This window comes from Geotrypetes seraphini, chromosome 7 (genome assembly GCF_902459505.1).
Source record: "Geotrypetes seraphini chromosome 7, aGeoSer1.1, whole genome shotgun sequence".
NCBI lineage: Eukaryota > Metazoa > Chordata > Amphibia > Gymnophiona > Dermophiidae > Geotrypetes > Geotrypetes seraphini.
This window is the reverse complement of record NC_047090.1, coordinates 163203856-163223966: the sequence shown is the minus strand read 5'-3', so window position 1 is coordinate 163223966 and position 20111 is coordinate 163203856. Positions and strand designations below refer to the sequence as shown.

The 20111-nt window shown below is 45.1% G+C and overlaps 1 protein-coding gene and 1 long non-coding RNA gene across 5 annotated transcripts in view; one reads left to right on the top strand and one right to left on the bottom strand.

Moving 5' to 3' along the window:
• Positions 1 to 20111, bottom strand: part of BEGAIN (brain enriched guanylate kinase associated) — a 205462-nt gene that overhangs the window by 168771 nt on the left and 16580 nt on the right. The gene's annotated exons all lie outside the window — the stretch shown is intronic.
• The window catches only part of LOC117363571, a 30164-nt gene continuing 16608 nt past the window's right edge, over positions 6556 to 20111 (top strand). The window contains exons 1-3 of one of the 2 annotated variants that reach the window (XR_004540097.1): positions 6556 to 6592; positions 11288 to 11439; positions 19730 to 19789. This is a non-coding gene — a long non-coding RNA (uncharacterized LOC117363571). The other variant, XR_004540098.1, reaches the window with a different exon arrangement.

Genomic DNA, 20111 nt, shown 5'->3' with positions numbered 1-20111 from the left:
GATGTTTCTAAATGGACTCAATTAAGAAGAAAATAATTTTTACGTTATCATGATAAAGTGATTTCCTTGGTTGCCTCTTTTCAGTTAAGGCTTCCATGCAAGTGTTTTGTATTGTTTCAGAATAATAAGTATATATTTTATGACCCTGATCAGCTGCGTTTCTTTTTAGAAGGGAAAGGGATTTCTTTTGCACCACAGTGAATGATAGAGTAACTCAAGTTTGTAATTAAAGCTGAAGTTAATCCGCTCTAATTTCTTTTAATAATATTGATAAGTTGTTTTCTTTCCTGGAAAAATTTCTTTCTTGTCTCTTTCCTTCTTTATTTGAGGACTATGTATTAAGGTAAATTGTTTCTTAAGCCAGCTATGGCTTGAATTATAATTTCCAATCCAATAGTTAACTGGATGTAGTAATTTCTGTATATTTCCTGTTAAGCACAATTATGTACCTAAACGAAAATCAATAAATAAATAAAAAAAAAGAAAAAGAAAAATGTTTTAGGTTTATATTTGATGATCCATCTTATGAAATATTGATGCATGCATGTTGTATGACAAATTGAATTGATATAATAAAATATTAATCAATGTTAAGCATAGCTTCTCCTATGTATTACGTATATTGGAAAATTAAAAAGGTACAGGGGAAGGGAAGGGGGGAGGACGCGCGCAGGAAGGGGGGTTTGGAAAGGAGCGGGGGCAGAAGAGGGCGGGGGAGGGGCGCCATTTACCCTCGCTACGTCACTGATTGCGACCCTCAAACAGTTGGCTGAAATGCGCTTCAAATCCTAGAAATGTGTTCATTTCAATCTTGCCCGCTTGATGTATTAACCGCAAGCAATCTCTTTTGTGGAATTTGCTACTGTTGACCATCCAAAATAAAGTGCATTTTTTAAAAACTAGATTCTTGAAATGTTGTAGAATCAATATTAGCATGAATCATTAATGTATAGTACCAAGTCAGAGCAAGCAGTTCAAGGTGGCTTACAAAATTGCTCGCAGTGGCATGGTGTAAGCTTGAAATCTTTCGAGGGCCCTCAGAGCCTTTTTATAATCACACTGTGGCCCTTTACAGGAAAAAGGATGGAGACCATGGCACTGTCTTTTGCAGTTAAGTGCAATCTTCAGTACGCCACTACCTAACCAGTTAGGTGCTGCTGAAAGCCAGCAGATAGCCCTTCACAAATGATTTAATTGGTCAGGAGACCTTTCAGGCCAATTAAATCACTTTGAATGTCGACCCCGCTGTTTTCTTCCGCTAGTGCTGTTAAGATAAAGTTTTCCAGAATATTACTATTAATTTTATACAGAAGCAATAATTAGGTAGCGTGATTCTGACTGTAATGTTAGTGTATGTGTCTGAAATCACCTAAAATATATCCAAGATAGATTATGCGGTTTGGGCCATTCTCCCAGTGAAAATATTGCTTGCCACAGCTACCCATTAGTAATTTACTGCAGGGTTTCTTTAGCCATCGACTTTTTGTCTTGAAATGGCACACATAACGGTAATGCTATCATACAAATTAAAAAGCACTGCTGGTCTCCATGTCTGATTTTCTGCCTGCAGGCACACAGCCTTCACTGCCTATCTGGACAAGCCAGTAATACCACTTCGGTTGGAACTATAAAATAGATTGAGTGACCGACTGCTGTAGACATAGGCGTCGGAATGGGAGGAGGCCACAGGGGCCAAAGGCTCCCCCCAAATTGGCGGTCAGTGGTTGGTGCCCACCATCTAGGGATACCAGATTTTCTGTCTGGAAAATCCAGACCCCTAGATCTGCCTCCCCCCCCGGCCCGCCCAGTCCCACCCATCCCTACCCCATCACGCCCCAGTTCCGCTCCATCACGCCCCCGATCGCAGCCCAGCCCCGCCTCCAATCCTGCCTCAGCCCCACCCCCCTGCTGCCTGTTCTATGCGCGGATGCAATGCAATGACGTATCTGCAAATGCGCGAATGTCCTCCTGCCCGAAGGAAAGCTTTTCAAAACCCGGACAAAGTGCTGGGTTTTGAAAAGCCGTCCGGAGGTCTGGTAACCCTACCACCATCCCACCTATTTCTCAATGTTCTTATCTTATGTGGGCCCCATCTGAATATCACTGGATCCCGCATAAGCACTGGCTCCTCCCCAGCACTGCCCTCTGGCCCGCACCTGATCGGCCCACTATTTTTAGGCTGGTCAGGGCCAATATTCAGTGGTACTGCTCGGCTTAGTGCTGTTATATATCAGCATTTAGACGTTGATTTGCAATTTAAGTGGGCCAGAACCTCTCTGGCCCGCTTAAATCGCTCTGACTATCTGGCCCAAGAATGGTTATGTGTTCAAACCTTTTAAAATTATAGCATATGAATGACAACAAAGACACCATCATGTGTCTATTAAACAGCCTACAAGTATTGTTTAAAGGGAAAAAAATAATAATAAAAAAAAAAAATATATATATATATAAAAGACAAAAAACATCGAGATCCTATATCAATTGTACAGCTTTTTATGGTTTATATTTATTAAAAGTTTTAACCGCACTTCAGTTTATCAATAGCACGGTGTACAAAATATATAAAATACACAAGAAAAGAAAGGAACGCCATGTAAAATAGGAAAGCAAAAGAAAAAAGACAATAAAAAAGCACAAAGATTAAAAAAAAAATTAATTAATTAATTCAATCTAAAAACCTAAAAAAGGCAAATAATATTGTTTAAATGCCCCCAAAATGCCCCCCCAAAATACAGGATCCCAATACACCAATCTCCTCATAAGAATGCTAAACAAAAAAGATGCGTCTTAACCATTGATCTGAATTTTACCAAAGGATAACTCTGAACGAATCAAAACTGGGAGAGAATTCCACAGGCGAGGAACTGCTGCAAGAAAAGCAGACTTTTGCGTAGATGCCAAACGCACCAAATGAACCGCAGGCAAAGCCAGTTGGTGAGCAGTCGATGAACGTAGAGTACGAGAAGGCTTATAGGGAATTAATAATTTTCCTAAGTAGTCTGGTTGACCTGATTGTAATGCTTTATATGCAAGCATTAAGGCCTTATGCGTCTATTAGCATTTTGTAGGCAGAGTCTGAAACCATAATTACGTTTGATGCTCTACATATGCGCACAGTTTTAAAATAAGAATGTAGAAATGAGTGTAGTGATAGTATGTCGCTTTGGGAGTTTTAAATTGGCTTTGAATGCAGCGATTATCAATTTCATATTTTTAATTTTGGCTTATCTTCTTTTCAGCCGTGGAGAGAAGACAAGGACATATTCTTCCAACGTAGTGGGATGTGCCCCTGACATTGCCTCTGAGGAAGAGAACGAAACAGGGGACTCTGTAGGGCATTCGACCAAGGAACCCCCTAAAAGAGAGAGTTTGGACTCCTTGCAGACTCATGAAAGCTAAGGGCTCCTTTTACTAAGGTGCGCTAACGTTTTTAGTGCACGCTGAAGATTAGCGCGCGCAAAACTGCGCGATAGACGAAAATACTAACACAAGCTCTATAGAGGCGTTAGCATCTAGCACGCGCGGCATTGTAGCGTGCGCTAAAACCACTAGCGCACCTTAGTAAAAGGAGCCCTAAGTTTTCCTTCATATTTGATTTAGTAGTGGAAACTGCTGTTATCAACTGTTTGATTTGAACGTTTTTATTGATACACTGATGATTTTTTTGATTCTAAACTTCCACATGGCACTTTATTATTTATTTTATCATACAGTCAAACCTCGGTTTGCGAGTAACCCGGTTTGCGAGTGTTTTGCAAGACGAGCAAAACACTCAGCAAACTTTTGACTCGCAAACCGAGTGTTGACTCGATTTGCGAGCACCCCCCGATAACCGGCATCGCTCCCCCCCCCCCCGCTCGCATAGGCCCCCTCGCTCCAACCGCCCCCCCCCGCATGAACCGGCTCCCCCCGCCCGAACAACTTAAACTTACCCCCCATGTCAAGGACTTCTAATTCTCCCTCTCGCCGAGATTCTTGGCGAGAGGGAGAACTAGAAGTCCTTGAGCATGCGCAGGCAGAAGCTGGAAGATCTTCTAGGCACCGGCACGATCTTTGCCTGAGTGCCTGTGCCAGATGGGGGGGTGGGAGGGGGTAAGTTTAAGTTGTTCAGGCGGGAGGGGGGGGGCGGTTCACGCGGAGGGGGGGTCTTTGCGAGTGGGGGGGAGGGGAGCAGCGCTGCTGGCCTCGAGAGGGGTGTGTGTGAACGTATCAAAGCCTTTTATGGATTATTAAATTGACACACTTTTGTTTAGTTCTGCTGTTTGCAGTCTTTTTGTTCTCACCCCCCCCCCTTTTTTTTTTTTTTTTTCTTTTTCATCACCTACACTGTGCGACCCCTATTCCATCTTTGACCATTTCACTTGGCCATCTTCGATTCTGTCCTTGTGTATTTGATCTGTGGCGTGTGTTTCTTGTTTCATTTTCCGTGTAGCTCATCTGAACCATTCTATTGAACCTCATGACCTTTTTCCTCCATCACACAAATCATGATGGATCATAGTGTCTTTCCTCCAGTTAGGTTTGGACAAGCCAGATTGGACCCTGCCTGCTGGAGCAGCCATTTCCGGCCCTCGTGTTGCCTCTTGCAGTGGTCTGCTTAATGCGAGAGAGCCTAATGTTTTTTGATGGCAGTGATCTCCATCCACAACTTTGACGGTCACTGCATCTCTGTTGGACATCTCCCTAAGGAGTGTAGAATAGTTAGGGTTACCATATGGCTCCAGAAGGAGGATGGGTTATGATATCCAGGTTTTACTTCCTTTGAAAGCAATGGAAGTAAGGTAAGGACAGATTGCAACATCTGGGCTTTACTTCCATTGAAATGTCTCAATCCGTCCTCCTTTTTCGGGAGCCATATGGTAACCCTAAGACTAGTGCGCTAGGACGTAGTCAAGAAGGCAATCTACCCTCGGAGCTGAAATAGATGTTGTGAATCTTGGGTTCAGATAATGGTGTTCCTGTACTGCCACACTCAGCAATTCAGAATAAAGGTTGAAATTTCCCCCTTCACACGACGCCTACTTTTCATAGGAACAGATCAGTGGGGAACCTTAGGAGTCATTGCTGTGAACTTCACATAAAGGGTGCCAGGTACACAGTTCCAAAACTCCCCCCAAACCTACTACACGCACCTGTCTACCACCCCAATAGTCCTTATGGGCTGCCGGTATCGCCTATATGACAGTATAATAGGTTTTAGGTGGGGTTTGGTGTGGTCACACTTTCCACCATAAATGTAATGGGTAGGGACATGGACCTGGATTCCCCTTTCTATGATTCACTACACTGCCCACCAGGCTACTCCAGACACCTGTTTACTGCTTTTGCTAGGATTTCCCATAATATCTGCAGCTGGCATAGAGGCTGGTATATACAGTTTCTTTCACATCTTTGGGAGGAAGGAGAAGACCAGTGGCCACTGTGAGAGTGGGGGTGGGGGTGGGGGTCATGCCTTCATGTATCTAGTGGCCTTCTGGTCAGTGTGGGTACTTTTCTGGCCCTTATGGGCTTTTAACACAGGTCTAATTCCAAACGTCTAAATGACACCCTGGATGCCTTCACAAAGGTTTCATTATCCCTGTAAGGCAGCCAAAGCCTAAGGCTACCCTAATCCTGCCCAAAATATGCCTCTAACATGCTCCTTTAAGATTCAGATGCACCAGATACGCTAGAGGGAAAATTACCTGCAAGACATCGAACAAGTCAATTTTGGGAAATCGGCACTTGGACTTTTGGTGATTAAAACATCCATGTGCCACTTTATGCTGTTTTGGGATGCCTTTCTGTTTTAAAAAAAATTCCCCATAGTCTGCTATTGAGAGCGACGTCGGGACGGCATTTGCGCATGTGTGACGTGATGCCATCACGTCGCAGCAGCGCATGCGCGAATGCCATCTGATGTCACTCGTTGCTCGTGCAGGTCAAGGAAGGAGGGGGGAGGGCCTGGGGGCAGAACAAGGTGTGGATAGCCGGAATGGGACAGGCCTGGGGGGTGGGACCATGGGTCCGGATTTTCCGTTTGGAAATTCAGGCAACTCTATATACAACGGCATTATCACCTCCCTATTCCTGTTGGCCATTCTTCTTCCTATGCACCCAAGCATCCTCCTTGCTTTGACCATCACCTTTTCTACCTCTTTTGCCATCCTGAGATCATCAGACACAGTCACCTCCAAGTCCCGCTCTTTTTCCGTACATGAAGTACCGTATTATCTTGTGTATAATGCGCACCCCAACTTTTTAAAATAACGTAATACTAAAAACTGTATACGTATGTATAATGCGCAGGCATAATTGTCAATGTCCCTTTAATGTAAATGGGGCACAGCATAAGCTATATATGTTAAATCTTTGACAAGTGCTACGATTACTGGATAGGGAATTTAAATTTGGAACACATTGAACTACCTGTAAGTATTAGATATGAGTTGTAGACATTATCTTAAATAATAAAATGCTAGCCGCGCATGCGCACTTGCCTCGCGTGTTCCTTGATCCCTTTTCTGTCGGGATGTGGCAAGACAAGTGCGCATGCGCGCTTATTACGTCACTGACGGAGAGCAGCGAATGCAGGAAGCGGAGTGGCCAGGTAAACAAACAAAAAAAACCCAAAAAAACCGAGCGAGCCGGACTGCTGAGAAAGCGCGGGAGACCTGGCCCGGGCTGTGGACGGGTAAGGAGCTGGGGCAGTGAGCCTTCCCTGCAGCTGAAATGGAGCCTGGCCACCCTCCGCGACAGACCACACGAGTCCGAGTCCTTTTCCGCTCACCCCCCTTCTCGCGGACCCGACTACCTTGGCGATTCAAGCAGCGTGTGCATCAGTCTTCACACGCTGCTTCGGGCCCTTCTACTTCCCTGATTTGCTCTGCCGCGTCTCTGATGATGTCATCAGGACGTGCCAGAGTAAATCAGGGCAGTAGAAGGACCCGAAGCAGCGTGTGAAGACTGCTGCACACGCTGCTTGAATCGCCGGGTAGGTAGTCAGGTCCGTGGGAAGGGAAGGGGGGGGGGGGGCGCAAGGACTCTGGGGAGAATGGCAGACACCGGCCCTGTACTAACTCTCGTGGACAGGGGGAGCAGGAAGGGGTGCTGATGGACAGGGGTGGAAATGAAGGGAGGCCTATTGCTTGACAGGGGGAACAGGAAGAGGTGCTGATGGACAGGGGGGGGGAAATGAAGGGAGGCCTACTGCTGGACAGGGGATGCAGGAAGAGGTGCTGATGAACAGGGGGGGAAATGAAGGGAGGCCTACTGCTGGACAGGGGGAGCATGAAGAGGTGCTGATGGACAGGGGGGAAATGAAGGGAGGCCTACTGCTGGACAGAGGGAGCAGGAAGAGGTGATGATGGACGGGGGGAAAGGAATGGAGGCCTATTGTTGGACAGGGGGAGCAGGAAGAGATGCTGATGGACACGGGGGGGGAATGAAGGGAGGCCTACTGCTGGACATGGGGAGCAGGAAGAGGTGCTGATGGACAGGAGGGGAAATGAAGGGAGGCCTACTGCTGGACAGGGGGAGCAGGAAGAGGTGCTGATGGACAGGGGGGAGGTAAAACAAAGGGAGAAGGGCTGCTGCTGGATAAGGGGAGCAGTGAAGGGGTGGTGGTGGACACAGGGGAGGTAAAAATAAGGGAGAATGGACAGGAAAATGCGGCTAAGAAGACAGAGAGAGAAAGAAATAAAGACAGACACACATATATTCTAGCACCCGTTAATGCAACGGGCTATAAAGCTAGTATTCTATAAATTACAAATGTTAAAGTACTACCATAGGTAAGTCAACACCTTCTGACCGAGCCCAGTTATCACCGTGTGTATACCTATGTATAATATGCACACAGAGTTTGATATTTCTTTGGATGGAAAATAAGTGCGCATTATACACGAGATAATACGGTAGTTCACCTCCTATACTATACACTTCCCTCTCCCCATTCGCGGTTTTGGCAGTCGCGATTTCACATATTCGCGATTTTTGGGGGAGGGGGAAAAAAAAGAAAAAAACCCCCACAGTTTAGCCTTCCCCCCGGCGTCCCGGCCTTACCTGGTAGTCTAGCGGGTTTTCGGGGCAGGAGCGATCTTCCTACACTCCTGCCCCGTGTAGATCGTCAATAGGAAATGGCTGTGGCGAGTTCCCGTCGTAGTCTCGAGAGACTATGGAAACTCACGGCAGCTATTTCCTATTGGCAATCTGCAGGGGGCAGGAGCATAGGAAGATCGCTCCTGCCCCGAAAGCCCGCTAGACCACCAGGTAAGGTTGGGATGCCGGGGGGAAGGCAGGAGGGAGGCGGGGGTGGGTCAGAGCCGGACGAGAAGATATTCGCGGTATTTCACCATTCGCGGTCCGGCTCTGCCCCTATCCCCCCGCGAAGCCGGAGGGAGAAGTGTACTGTTCTCCTGGATTTTTACAGCCCAAGTGCATGACCCGGCATTTTTAGCATTAAATCTTAGTATTATAAAAATGCAGGATCCATGATTGATGTTCCTGCCGCATGTAACCGGTGCCTAAATGTCCATTTCTCCAGGCATTTTTCATCCACCTCCACATGAGCAAATCCAATTCTAAAAAGCTAACTTGAAAGGTCTTAACCTGGGTGCTTTGAAAGTTGTGGTTGAAAGCAGCAATTAGGATCTGCGTACTGTAAGTAGCTGAATGAGCTTTTGCTGTTTTTTAACTTTCAGCAGCTGAGCCTTTTCATTTCCCTTTTGGATTTGGGTTTTGTGTTAAAGGATAGCCTGGATTTGGCACTAAGGCCTTGAAGCAGTGGTTACCGGCCACAAAATGATCGTCGGCCTGACATGTTTGTGTTTGCCTTTTCATTTCCCTTTTGGGTTTGAGTTTTGGGTTTGGGTAGCCTGGATTTGGCGCTAAGGCCCTGAAGTAATGATTACCGGCCATGAAATAATCGTCAGCCTGACATGTTTGTGTTCAGTGAGGTGTTTTTTTTTAACTGTTAATCATTCTCGGCTATTTTTTTCGCTCCCACCTGCTAACTTTAAACTTGTGCGAAAGTTTTTTTTGGGTGGAAGAGTGTGGGTACACTTCTCCGTTTGTCGGAGGCTTTTCTTTCACTTAAGTAATAAGTTAGCTTTCTTGGCTTGTGTGGTGCTTTTGTCTTGGAGTGGTATTTTGGGATTTTTGTATTTCACTTCTAAACTAATCCTTAGGCTTATATACCGCATCTTCTCTATTCACGCACCCTCCAATCAGAAACGTCAACCGAAAAAAAATGTACGATGGTCTCCTGGCCACTCAAGCAGCAAAACGAGATTACCAATTCTCCAATTTACTGATCACGACCCCAGACTACAAAACCTTCAGAAAAGAAATAAAACCCCTGCTATTCAAGAAATCCTTAAAGACAAACTAACACAGCAAGAATCATCTCAATCCCCAATAGTAATCTGTTCCACTCTATAATACCATGGGAAATGTCCAGATATTCCTAAATGTCCAAATAACTCCTTATGTAATCTGCCTTGAACCGCAAGGTAACAGAGCTCGGCACAGTTTACAAGAAATTAGAAAGGAGAACAGATACAATATGGATTTGGAATAGAATGGAGAGGATCGGAATTTGTACATTCTTTCTAAAACACCGCTCTAATTGTTTTTCACATGATATTTTGGATATATTGCTTGCACTGTATCTGTTCCTAAATCCGAAGTCTTCTTCCTGCCTCTCTTTCAGATTTTCTTCTTCAACACTATTTGAAATGTTTAGTAACCTATTTCACTGAGATTTTTCTGCTGCTGAGGGAGTTCAGGACGAGCATGTTCTCCGAACTGCTGAGAGTCTGACGAACCGGGGGGGGGGGGGGGGGGGGAGATAGCAAGAAGTCGTTTCCATGGCATTTCAACGCAGATCAGAAGTGATCTGACTGACCTTCTGATTCACAGATTGAGCAACCAGTGACAAGTCTCTTCTCAAGCAGTTTTGGATCATGGCTCTATGGAACCCCTGGATCACTGTTACCCTGGATACAGTTTTATCTCTTTTGCTTCTGTAAATGACACTTCTGTTTATCAGTTTATATCTTGTAGTTTTAATTGAAATGTTTGTAGGAAAAATGAATCTGGAAACTACAAAAAAAAAGGTCAGAACACAAGCAATTATGTTTCTAATTTACCCCCTCCTTTACAATGCTGGGCTAGCGTTTTTAGTGCTGGCCACCGCAGTAACAGTTCGGATGCTCATAGGAATTCTATATACCAAGCCAAAGGAAGACATACACCTAAGTCAACCTTTTGTTTCCTGGAATATTGGTAAGCTGTTACCCCGATCCTCAGCGGCACCACTTGGAACTCAAACCACTCTCATTGTTCCAAGCTTTACGTGTCAAATCGTCACTGGATCGTTTTACGTTATAACCTTATTCTTTTTATCTTTTTTCCTTTTTTTTGAAACTATTCACATTATTTCAAAATAATTTTTATGAAGCTAGTTTTTAAGCATGTTACTTAGCTTAATTCTGTGGTCTCTGGCAGGGGGTTAACACCGACATGTTTCGCTCGCATTCAAGCTTTATCAAGGAACCCCTCCATATGCATACCGCCAAACTCTGACCACTGTATGGTCAGATGTTTCGCTCGCATTCAAGCTTTATCAAGGAACCCCTCCATATGCATACCGCCAAACTCTGACCATACAGTGGTCAGAGTTTGGCGGTATGCATATGGAGGGGTTCCTTGATAAAGCTTGAATGCGAGCGAAACATGTCGGTGTTAACCCCCTGCCAGAGACCACAGAATTAAGCTAAGTAACATGCTTAAAAACTAGCTTCATAAAAATTATTTTGAAATAATGTGAATAGTTTCAAAAAAAAAGGAAAAAAGATAAAAAGAATAAGGTTATAACGTAAAACGATCCAGTGACGATTTGACACGTAAAGCTTGGAACAATGAGAGTGGTTTGAGTTCCAAGTGGTGCCGCTGAGGATCGGGGTAACAGCTTACCAATATTCCAGGAAACAAAAGGTTGACTTAGGTGTATGTCTTCCTTTGGCTTGGTATATAGATTAGTTTACCTTGGGATAAAGTAAAATAGTGCTATTGCATAGGAATTCTATAAACATCAGAGCTGTTATCGCAGTGGCCGGTACTAAAAACAGTAGCATGGTTTGTAAAGGAGGGGGTTAAATCTTATACAATAATTATAAGAATGAGTTTTGAACATGCTTTGATAATAAGTATGGTATTAAAAGTAATTGGAATTCATGCTATACATTCTAACATTATTTATTTATTTTATTTTTAAAAATTTTCTTTCCCACCCAACACCTAGGCAAGTTACAGCTGAACATACATAATCCATCAACAGACAAAAAGCAGCAACAATTCAGTATCACACATCATCCCCCTCTGCTTCCTGAGAGGAGAAAGAGGGAAGAGGACATTCTCTTTCTAAAAGGAGAAAAGCAGAAGACATATCTCTGGGTAAGTATACATTATTTTGCTCTGAGATTTGATAGGTTTGGAGAAAAAAGCGAAATTGTAGGTTCCCTTCTATAGACAGTTTAGATCTTAAAAGAGCAAACTTTACTTTAGCTAAGACAGACCCTGCTCTGTCTGCCAGAGACTATCTCTAGCAAAAGGTTCAAGCTTACTAAAATGTAGAACTTTGGAGACTAGCTTACAGTCTCCATTTCCTCCCACCCACCCCTTTCTTATTTCTTTACTTATAGTCTTAGTATATTGTCAATTATTCTAATCACGACAAAAGGAGAACTCTATTGCAAATTCTAATTATATTTCATTACTTTATTATATTATTATTATTATATTATATTCAAACACTAAATAAGCGTACATTATAATTCTAAGGCTTTCTATGAAACAAACACTACATAAAGCATATAATATAATCCTAAGGCTCTCTATACTAGCTTAATATATTCCTAGTAGCTTAAGGTTTAATTAATTAATCAACTTAATAATAAGATGCAGAGAGTAGTCCAGCAGCAAAAGGAGTGCTATCCAGTTGTTTGCACTGTCACATGTATGATTTTTTTCCCTGTTGGCGAGAAGTTATATGTGTGTGCTCAGTGCAAAGAGCTCCTAGCTCTCAGAGAATTGAGTACATTCCCTTGAGGCTAGAGTAGCAGACTTGCAGGAGCCGAGGGAGACAGAGAAATACATAGAGGAGACCTACAGGGATGTTATTGAGAAGTCCCACCTCCAGTCTGGTAGCCCCTGTGCTGCCTTGGAGGAAAGAGGTCTCCGAGAAGGAGAAGCATCACCCTGGTGAAGTAGGAAATAATCCTGTAGCCAGGATTTGCCCACCAGGGGATGCAATATTCTCTCGCATCGATGATGTGTCTCCAGGGGCTTCTGCCCAGGAGGGAAGGGTTAGGATAGCTATTATAGTTGGTGATTCAATCATTAGGCATGTAGATAGTTAGGTGGCTGATAGGCGTGGGGATCGCCTGCCTAGTGGGAAGGTGCCCATATAAAAAAAGGTTTCGTGCCCTGAACAGCTGAGTGGCAGGAAGATGGGCCATAGCTCACTTGGGCTTTCAGTGTGTTTCCTTTGCTCTATGCAATGGGACTGTCTTAAAGGAATCAGCTTTTCTTTAAAGAATGAAAACCTGCCAGGTTTGCAATGGGTCTATTCCTACATTGAACCTCCTGTTTATTATCAATGCCTCTGCCCCTGTCCTGTGTACATTCACCCTCAGAGGAGTAGGCAGCTGTCTCTGGTCAGCTCTTCTGACCAAGGGGAATGAGTTTTCCATAAATTCCTTAGGGACAAATCTAGGACTGGTGCTGGGTTTGTCACAATATCATAATTGTTCTTGCTTCATTCCAATGTGCCAGCATTTCTTTCATGAGATCTTTTGTTTGTTATTGGAACTGCGTAATAAATGTGTGTTATATGTAATAGGCTTTGGGCAAAATTGTTGAGTAAGTATAATAGCATTATTATATTATTCTCATGGGAAATAATTGAATCATCTTAGTGTATTTGCAATGAGTTAATACAGATCAAAAATCTTTAGTGACACTTAATATTGATAACATGGAACAGCTGTCATGAATGAGTTATCAGTGTTGGACATCATTTGAAATCCTTGCTAACTGTAGTTCTTCTTGATGCAAGTATAGTAGCCGGTTTGGATTTTGGGTTTTAGGGGGGAAGAGTGTGGTGCAGTGGTTAAAGCTACAGCCTCAGCACCCTGAGGTTATGGGTCCAAACTCACGCTACTCACTGTGACCCTGGGAAAGTCACTTAATCCCCCCATTGCCCCAGGTACACTAGATAGATTGTAAGCCCACTGGGACAGACAGGGAAAAATGCTTGCATACCTGAATAAATTCATGTAAACCTTTCTGAGCTCCCCTAGGAGAACGGTATAGAAAATTGAATGAATAAATAGTGTGAAAAGCTTCACCCTCTGATAACCAGAGCTGGTATTGTAAGATCATAATGCCTCATTCCACCAATGACTAAGAGCCAACCTCATCAGTAATGTCACAATAGCTTGATTGTCCTATACTTGGATCACTTTTACTACATTTTGATTTCTAGAGTGGAGCAGTGGTTAAAGCTACAGCCTCAGCACCCTGAGGTGGTGGGTTCAAATCCATGCTGCTTCCTGTGACCCTGGGCAAGTCACTTAATTCCCCCATTGCACCAGGTACACTAGATAGATTGTGAGCCCACTGGGACAGTGAAAAATGCTTGCGTACCTGAATAAATTCATGTAAACCTTTCTGAGCTCCTCTAGTAGAACAGTATAGAAAATTGAATATATAAATAACACTATTTGCAAATCTGAGCTCCAGGCATAGGCAAACCAGACACATTCCTAGGGCCTAGATGTTTAGCCTTCTGCCTTGGTAAATAACCTGCTGGCAGAAAGAAGACAGGGGGTAGGGAGCCAGGGTCTCTACTGCCTATTGAAGTTTTTTGTCCTTCCACCTCTTGCTGTGTCCTGCTCTGGTGGTTCTTTTCTGCAGTCAAAATTACACAGGCCTCTGTTTGTGGGAGTTTTAAAATGGATCTATATTTAGGGTCACCAGAGAAAACCGGCCAAATAGCCCCACCCCGTTGTTCCCCCCTAGTCACGCCCTGTTCTACCTCTAGCCCTGCCCTGTTCCTCCTCCAGCCCCACCCCCGCAAAGCTTCATCTTTGTTTTCTGACCTCCGGGCTGCATCTGGAGGGTCTCCGAGCATGCGCAGCTGTGTATGATGGCATCCGCGCATACGCGGAGGCCCTCCAGATGCGGCTGGTAGGTTGGGGCTTTCCAAAACCCAGACAAACTATCGGGTTTTGGAAAGTCCATCCAGGCACCCAGACAGTCCTCTAAAAAGAGGACATGTCTGGATTTTCCCGGACGTCTGGTAATCCTATCTATATTATAATAACTTATTAACTTAGGGTCCCTTTTATCCAACAGTGGTAGAGCTTTTTACTGCAGGACAGCGAGGCACGTGCTCCGACGCTCATTCAATTCCTATGAGCGGTGGAGCATTTACCTCGCCGGCCCATGGCAAAAAGCTCTACCGCGGTTACCCTGCCCAGCAACCACGATAAAACAACTTCAAACAATGCAAAACACAGCCCTAAGACTTATCTACTCACTGAAGAAATATGACCAAATCACAGAAGCATACCACGAATCACATTGGCTCCCATTAGAAGCCAGAGTACACTTCAAATTCCACTGCCTTCCTTTCAAAGCTATAAACGGAGACAGCCCTACCTACTGGAACAATTGACTAACCCAAACCACCTCAACCAGACACAGGAGAACCGACACAATATTCACCCACCCGCCAACCAAAAATGTCAAAAGAAGTGCTGCAGACAGGTTTGGAGTCTGGACCGCGGGAAGGGAAGGGGGGGGGGGGCGGTCAGACGTCGGGAAGGGATGGGAGGGTCAGACCGCAAAAAACTTACTGTTTTTTTTTGCCGCGAGAGAGCAGGGAGTCCAGCGCTGGCGGCCAGTCCTGCCGCGAGTGTAGTTAGGTGCTGTAAGGCTGGGGACTCGTGCGCGCGCACTCCTGCTGCCACAGACTTACATCTCACGGATCAGGGAAAATGGAACCCGCAGGTAGGAGTGCGCATGCGCGGCTAGGGTTTTATTATATATATATATATAGTTTCTAGCATTTATTGATCTAAACTTCATTTATTAGATGCTATGATGGCCCTGATACAGTTACTAGTATGGTTAGAATTGATTGTTTAATAATTCCATTCATTCATTCATTGTATTATCTTCCCTTCTATCTTTTTTTGCTTTGGCTTTAAGAGGCATACAAGTGCTGTAAATAAATAAACAATGGGGATGAAGCAATGTCCCTTGGCCTAGCCAGTGGCAGAGTGAGGGGGGGGAGGAGGGGGGTGGACTGCCCCGGGCACCAGCCCCTCTCTTCCTCTCTGTTCTTTGCTCCTTCCCACCCCTCCCCTGCCATGCGTGCGCCTTCAGTTCATCCTCACCGTACCTTTAACGCTTCACCGGAGTGAGTAGCACCTCCAACCTGCTCCTCACACCGGCCTCAACGCTCCCCTCTGACATCACTTCTGGCTCCCGTGACTAGGAAGTGACTTCAGAAGGAGAGCTGATGCTGGCACAGGCAGCAAGTTAGAGATGCTGCTCGCACCAGGGAAGCTAAACAGGTATGGGGGGAGGGAAGGAGAGTATGCACAGCAGGGGGCGGGGGGGGGAGAAGAGGGCGAGGGAGACGTCACCATCCCAGGCACCCTCACTACACTACTGGACCTAGCGACCATTAAAGGGTCAATCCTGCAATGGTTTTAGGGGCATTAGACATACAAGTGCATGAGTTGTTTCCCTGCTCAGACTGGCTTCCAATTAGGGATGTGTATTTGTTTAAACTCCCCAAAATGTTTTTATGTCATTCATTGTATGTACTGTTGTATAATTGTGCTGACTGACACTAAATAAGATGCAGTATTCATCAATCCAATCCCACTATTGCCCAATAACGTACATTATTTCAGTAGATGCACCATTGATTAGAGAATGATACACCACCACAGGAACTCAATTTGCTCATCCCGTCCCCTTGAGTTTTGTCGCTGTTTTTGTCCCATTCCTGTAAGCTCTGCCTAGTGGAACTGGGCCACTTATGATTTTAAAGTGTTTGAGGCTTGTGCAGATGAGGATAGAGCTTAGGCATTGGTGGAATGAGGCATTATGACATCACAATCTGAGCTCTAGAATGTTGCTACTTAGGATTTTTAAGTGTTTGAGGCTTGCGCAGATGAGGACGGAGCTTAGGCATTGGTGGAATGAGGCATTATGACATCACAATCTGAGCTCTAGAATGTTGCTACTTAGGATTTTAAAGTGTTCGAGGCTTGTGCAGATGAGGACAGTAATGGGGCAGGGACAGAAAAAGAACTCGCGGGGATGGGATGGGAAAATGAGTTCCCGCGGGGACGGGGAAAAATTTGTCCCCGTGTCATTCTCTACTGTATTGATGTCTTGTCCTCACAAAATGAAAAAAAAAAAAAAAAATTAAACTACATAAATGAAAAATCCCTTAAATAAGGGGGAGAGTGTGGCACAGTGGTTAAAGCTACAGTCTCAGCACCCTGAGGTTGTGTGTTCAAACTCACGCTGCTCTTTGTGGCTCTGGACAAGTCACTTAATACTCCCATTACTCCAGCTACATTAGGTAGATTCAGGGCAGGATTAACCAATAGGCCAAGTAGGCACGTGCCTAGGGCCCGATGAAGGAGGGCATCAACATTGTTTTTTCCAAACTGCGAAGGGTCCCTCCAGTATCGATCAGCAATGCGGGCCCCACCGTGATCGGCAACGCAGGCTCCACCCCATCGACAGAAAGTAAGACAAACAAACAATGAAGGTAAGAAAGGCAACGGGAACTGTAATTGTGCAAGCGGTGCTACTTGCCCAAAGCTTCCCTCTGACGCAGCTTCCTGTTTCCATCTGGGCGTATTGTGGGGTGGGGCGGGGCAGGGGCCCAGTGTACTTGTGTGCCTAGGGGCCCTCGACGAATTAATCCTGCCCTGGGTAGATTGTGAGCCTACCAGGACAGACAGAGAAAAATGCCTCAGTACCTGAATCTAAACCGTTCTGAGCTTCCCTGAGAGAATGATATAGAAAATCAATAAATTAAACCCCCGCGCTAAATGAAAAATACTAATGCAAGCTCTATGGAGGCGCTAGTGTCTAGCGCTTGCGCTAAAACCGCTAGCGTACCTTAGTATAATGAGCCCTAAGTCTAGGTTGGCCCACATCCCGCCCAAATACTGCCCTAACCAGTCCTCCAGATAAGCCCCTTTTAGCTCTGGGCGTACAGTGGCATTCAGAGGCCTAAAAAGTCCCTGGACACATCCAGAAAGTCGATTTGATTATCGGCATTTGGACGACTTGTCTTTTAGGTTTTTAGACATGTTTAAGTTTCAATTATGAGCCCCATAGCCTATAGGCCAAAGAATGGATTTATTTATTTATTTTTTTTGTTTTCTATCCTGTTGTCCCCAAAGAGCTCAGATTGGGTTACAGGTTAAACATACGTAATATACAGTTAACAGGTTACGATTTGTATTGGATTTGTCATAATTTCAGTACAACTTTATGATACAAGTTTTTATCCGAGCTTGATACATACTAAGGGTCTAATACTAATATACATTGTACAGTGCTCCCCCAGTCATTCGTGGTCGGCGATTTGCAGTCCCAGTCATTCGTGGTATTTTCTGACCGCGAATGACCGGGCAGGAGAGGGCAGCCGGAGAGGCAGGAGAGAGCAGCCGGAGAGGCAGGAGAGGGCAGCCGGAGAGGCAGGAGAGGGCAGCCGGAGAGGCAGGAGAGAGCAGCCGGAGAGGCAGGAGAGGGCAGCCGGAGAGGCAGGAGAGGGCAGCCGGAGAGGCAGGAGAGAGCAGCCGGAGAGGCAGGAGAGAGCAGCCGGAGAGGCAGGAGAGGGCAGCCGGAGAGGCAGGAGAGGGCATCCGGAGAGGCAGGAGAGAGCAGCCGGAGAGGCAGGAGAGAGCAGCCGGAGAGGCAGGAGAGGGCAGCCGGAGAGGCAGGAGAGGGCATCCGGAGAGGCAGGAAAGAGCAGCCGGAGAGGCAGGAGAGAGCAGCCGGAGAGGCAGGAGAGGGCAGCCGGAGAGGCAGGAGAGAGCAGCCGGAGAGGCAGGAGAGGGCAGCCGGAGAGGCAGGAGAGAGCAGCCGGAGAGGCAGGAGAGAGCAGCCGGAGAGGCAGGAGAGAGCAGCCGGAGAGGCAGGAGAGGGCAGACGGAGAGGCAGGAGAGGGCAGCCGGAGAGGCAGGAGAGAGCAGCCGGAGCGCCGGCGAGTGAAGGAAACCACTCGCGGTACGCTCCGACCGCCTCTTCCTGCACTAAAGTCGGACCTCGCCAATCAGGAGCTGTGTGTCAAAGCAGCTCCTGATTGGTGAGGCCCGACTTTAGCGCAGGAAGAAGCGGTCGGAGCGTACCGCGAGTGGTTTCCTTCACTCGCCCGGTGCTCCGGCTGCCCTCTCCCGTCTCCTGCACTGAAAACCTTATTCACGGTTTTTTCAAGCTTCGCGGGGGTTCCTGGAACGGAGTACTGTATACAGTTTACCAGTTACAATTTGCCATAGTTATAGTGTGAGATTTTTCAATACAAGTTTTCCTTAAGTGACACATACCGGGATCTGGTACCAATATACATTTCTTTGTAATCCATTGGTCATGGGCAGGGGAGTTAGGTGAAGACGTATGTTTTTATTGCTTTCCTAAAGTTGAGGAGTCCTTCAAGGGATCTGCTCGACGGGGCCAGTCGATTCCAGTGGCCCAGTATGAAGTGGGAGTAGGAACATCCAGGGCTCCTTTTACTAAGCCGCGTTAGGGTTTTAACGCACGGAATAGCGGGCGCTACCTTGGCCCGCGCGCTAGACCTTAACGCCAGCACTGAGCTGGCGTTAGTTCTAGAAGCGTAGCGCGCGGTAATTTCCTGCGTGCGCTAAAAAACGCTAGCGCACCTAAGTAAAAGGAGCCCCGGTCATGTGTTTTATGATGTTTGTGAAAGATGTTTTATCATTATATAATTTATTCATTGACTTATGAAATTTATATTTGTTATTCTGATGTACATCATTTTGCAATTTAGAAAATTGGTATGTATGTTTAATAAGATGAAATGAAATCGCTAAATAGCAGCAATTTATATCTTATACATAATTGCATTTTATGACTTCATAAATTTCTAGCTCAGATCTGGCCTCTGAACTGAAATTCATCCCGTGATAGGTTTGGTAATTTACTAGTTCCACTGTTGGAATGATGCATAAACTTATATTCAGTATTCTTTTTCACTATTTATTCACTAATTCAGCTATAAAGCAGTTTAAAGCAAAACTCAAAACATTTTTATTTGAGGATGCTTTTGGATAAAACTGTCCTTTTCAGGACTAAACCAACTACAGTCCCTTTCCCTACTGATTGTTTTTATCCCTAAGTGTACTTTGTCTTAAATTATTATAGTTCAATCCTACTTTCCCAATTGTGTTCGGTTAGTATATGTGTTTATTTTAAAGTATATGTGTTTATGTTAAAGTCTACTAACTTGATATTGTATTGTATAATATTTTAACACTTGTTTTTTTTTTATGATTTCCCTTTTATTATTGCTGTACACTGCTTTGAAATTTGAATAAGCGGTATAAATTTTTTAAAATAAACTTGAAACTATATTATTACACTTAGGGGCCTTTTACTATATATAGTACATTATATTTTACAGTTCCTGTGGATATAAAACTGCTGGAGAGGGTGCAGAGACGAGCAACGAAGCTAATAAGAGGTATGGAGAACTTGAAATATGAGGAACGACTCAAGAAACTGGGACTGTTCTCCCTTGAGAAGAGGAGGCTGCGAGGGGACATGATCGAGACGTTCAAAATGCTGAAAGGCATCGATAAAATAGAGCAGGAAAATAAATTATTTACATTGTCCAATGCGACACGGACAAGAGGACATGGTTTGAAGCTAAGGGGGGACAAGTCCAGGACAAATGTCAGGAAGTTCTGCTTTACGCAGCGAGTGGTGGACGCCTGGAATGCTCTCCCAAAGGAGGTTATTAAGGAATCCACTGTGCTGGGATTCAAAGGAAAATTAGATGCACA